Source organism: Lepisosteus oculatus, unplaced genomic scaffold (genome assembly GCF_040954835.1).
Source record: "Lepisosteus oculatus isolate fLepOcu1 unplaced genomic scaffold, fLepOcu1.hap2 HAP2_SCAFFOLD_57, whole genome shotgun sequence".
Classification (NCBI taxonomy): Eukaryota; Metazoa; Chordata; class Actinopteri; order Semionotiformes; family Lepisosteidae; genus Lepisosteus; species Lepisosteus oculatus.
In genome coordinates, this window is record NW_027168117.1 from 1,143,997 (window position 1) to 1,148,088 (window position 4,092).

The following is a 4,092-nucleotide window of genomic DNA, read 5'->3' on the forward strand; positions in this document are numbered from 1 at the left end:
AGAGGCCGCGCTGAAGGAGGAGCATCGCCGGAGGGAGGCCAGCCTGCAGGATGAGATGCGCCGGAAGGAGGCCATGATGAAGGACGAGATTCGCCAGAAGGAGGCCATGATGCAGGCGAAGCTCTTCAGAGCTCAGGAGGAGCTGAGGATGGTTCCGAGAGAGATGGAAGACTCCAGAGAGGTGGCCGGAAGGGAAAATAGAGGCGAGGCAGAGCGAGCTTTGCCCCAGAGGACCATGGGCCAACCACCGCTCTAAGGCCGTGCCTCTTCTGACCTGCAGAATGGAGAAGCAAAAAGCCTTCACTCCAAGGAAAGCCCTTCCTATCAGAGGAGACAACCTTGATTATGGTTCTCCAATGGAAGATGGCGGATGCGCAGAATCGCACTTTCCCTCTGCGCTTTCCCATCAGGAGAGACGTCAAGTGAGCCCTTGCAGCCGTGGGCTAGAAGACGTCCCCTGTGGAAGGAGAAAGTATCTCAAGAAAGCAAGGCTCCCTGAAAGCGACGTGTCAGCGGCACAGGCCGCGCAGGGCCACTTCAGAAATAAGACCACATGTCTGGATGAACAAACTCTGTCAGTGGAAAACAGATATTTGTCCCCTACAAGTCTGATGTGCCCTACCGCTGAGCAATTTCCATATGAGAATAGCCAGAGTGGAAACCCTCAGCTGGTGCCCTGTGAACTGTGTCACGGGAAGTTTGCTGTAGAGAGGCTGGAGAAACACAGCAAGATCTGCAAGAAGCTTCAGAATTCAAAGAGGAAGGTTTTTGACTTTTTCAAGCACAGGGCCAAGGGAACAGAACTGGAGACATACATCCATAAGAAGAAGGTTAAACCGCCAATCGTGGTAAGGGCTATCCTTAAACTCTTTCCAAGCTTCCCTTTTTTTCTCCTAGAGTCAGACTCAGCTTATAAATCAATGTAAACAATAAATAAGTGTTTTATGAAGTACTCTTCTGAAAAACTGCCGCAAAGGCACATTTGCCAGACAGAATAAATGTGTCTTAGTGACTTCTGAATTCTGTTGTAAAAATCTACATATCAAGCAAATAGCACTCACAGGAAACAAAACCATAACTACGTAAATTGTACTCTCTACCCAATGACCTGAAAGGTGGCCCCAGAAAGCTACGTTATTACTGTATTGATATTTTCTTGCCTTGTGAATGGTTTGCGACCAGACTGTGTACGCAGTGCTAGTCTGGACTTTTTCTGGAAGCTGTTTTATTGGTTTCATTTCCTGTTCCCAGCTGAGAAAGCACAACTGGAGGCAGAAGCACGAGGATTTCATTCGGAGCATCAAACAGGCCAGGGAGGTGCAGCAGGTGATCACGCAAGGAGGGAAAGTTGTGAACCTGCCCCAGCCCCCCGCGAATCCAAACCCCGACTACGTGCCCTGCCCTCACTGCGGCCGGCGCTTTGCCCCCAGGCCGGCACAGAGGCACTTCCCCAAGTGTCAGCACATCAGGAGCCGCCCTCCTCCTCCTCCTCGCAGATGAAAACTGATGTGAAGAAGAGCAAAAGAGTCATGATCTTGGCTCACGACTCACGTCCTGCTTTTTCTTTTTAGAAACACATTTAGCACAGTTCATCCGTATGATGATGAAAAAAAAATGTTACCTTATTTTAATTAAATGATTTTTTTTTGGTGGACTGGTGTTTGCGTAGCTGTGGTTATTTCAGTTTTTCTCTTATCATTCATACACCTTGACCTCCTAAAAATAATTTTTCAACCTGGAACGTACAATTAGCAGGCAATAGAACAGGTCACATTGGTCTTGGAACCATCAAAAAGCAGTATTCACACATTCTCGGCATCAATTTTCCTTAAAAACAACTGAAAAAGCAAGGTAAAGAGTGATTGATTTTTTTAATGAAAGTTATTTGATTTAATTTATTTAATTTTCATAATATTTGAAATATGTTGGGATTAATGTGACTCAATATTATCTGCAGCTCTTACACTCCAGGCACCTGATAAAGTGGAACGCAGTGTCTTTGCCTTACATGGCGCTCAGCTCTTCCTCAATCCCAGCAGAAGCACCAGCAGAAGCAGCAGCCTCCGGGTCCTGCCTCATGCACAGCTTAAAATGCAACACCAAGTAATACAACAAACAACAGGGAAAACCATTCACGATCAGACACATCCGTTGATTGCTGGCTCTCAGTAAAGGGACATTGCATCATTACATCACAAAATAGACTACATTTCAAGGTTAAAGAATTACCATGTTCTGCGATTCAGAACGAGGCAGCAAAACTTCCTATAATCTGTTGTGGCCCTGTGACATTGTAAAGGAGCAGGCTTGTGAATACATCTCGTTTAATCCAATGGAAATATTGCTCTCAACTTTTTTACGTTTTTGCCAATAAATAATACTACATTGTTAACTCTGCATAAAGAACCTTGGAATGGAACGTTTTTTGCAGTGAAATGTTTGCTGCATAACCTATACCCTTTCTCTCCTACATCACATTGCATTAGTCATTACAGTGATTAGTGAGCAGGAAGGGCTGCATCACATCGCAATTTGTGTGGAACTTGAATGCGAATTTGTTACAACATGGCGTAACTTACAGTCCTTTCACAAAATTCATGATTTTGTGCTCAATTTTGAGTTTGTAAAGTTTTTCTATAATGTCAATGATTTTATTTTGTGACTGAAATTAAATAATTTTGTGTCTGCAAAATTGGGACTGTAGTTCCACCTTAACCTACTAGTACTGTATGTCTTTGGACTGTGGGAAGAAACTGGAGCACCTGGAAGAAATCCACACAAATGAAGGGAGAACATACAATTCCATCCAGACTGCACCCCAGGAATTGAACCCAGGACCCCAGCTCTGTGAACCACAGTGCCAGCTCATTGCTATAGTCACTATAATTAATGTCAAAACTCATTTGCAAATGAGCAGCCTGGGATCCAAAAGGATCAAGACAAGGATCCAAACAAAGCACTATCCCAAAGCTTGGCTTTGTACCGTATATAATACAGGGCTTGATGCAGAAGGCAGATAATCAAAGTCCATGCAATAATTGCTAAGGGAAAGTGACTTTGTGTTCTTGGAGGGAAGTCACTCAACATGGAGCTGTGTTAGTGAAATGATTGTTCTGATGTACGGCTGATGTCCAAACACTGAAAACATGATTGTGTATGCAATCGCACTCCTGAGCTCCATTGGGTATGGTTAAAATAACTTTTTATAGTTCATCACATTCAAAGTGTGTGTACTTGATGAAAGTGTAACACGCATTTGGAGGAGTTATTCAGGATTTTCTTTCATTCAACTATTTCAAGACCCATTATTTTCAGATGTTGTAGTATACGTGAATAATGAAAGGCCTTCATATTACACAATGAAGGAATGACTTCGCAGGTGTGAAGAATAAAAGATTAATTCAGCTCACTTTGGGGAGTTTCACAATGGCCCTCCTTATAGAAATGTGGGTTTGATTAAAGGAGTGAAGAAAAAGCACTGAATAATATTTGCTTCTGTAAACGTAATCATCTCAAAATATGGTTGAAGAAATTGAAGAAGGTTAAACATAATCCAAAACGTATAAGGTCAATTTAAGTACAACCAGAATTCTAGTGTTTATGCAATGCATCTGTGGGTTGATATGAAATATGGCCGTACTTAAACTAAACGAGGTTATCGAGAGCATATTCCGAATACGGCTTTGGCCAGTTGTACTGTGAACTGCGAGGACCGTATCTTATCCTGAACTGACTGTGCGAATACCGTCCTCTGCTGGCAGAAGGAATAGATTACAACGGCACTGTATTGGCGATTAGTCCTATTGCTAGAATATTGAAACAACAAGGAGTCCGCGGAGTCAAGCAATGCTGAATAAACAAGTACCTGAAATTCAATAGGATTTTGTGTATTGATTACAAATAGGTGTGAAATTCTCATGTACAGTGGTATTCATGGATTCCTTACACAAGCAGCAGTTGTTATGATGCTTTCGTAATCTGAATATAAATCTGTTATCTACTTAAAACTGTAATTATTGAATAGATTAATGTCTTTGAAATGCTTCATTAACTGGGCAGTTTCCATGTTTGGAAATGTTTTTATTTTGATTG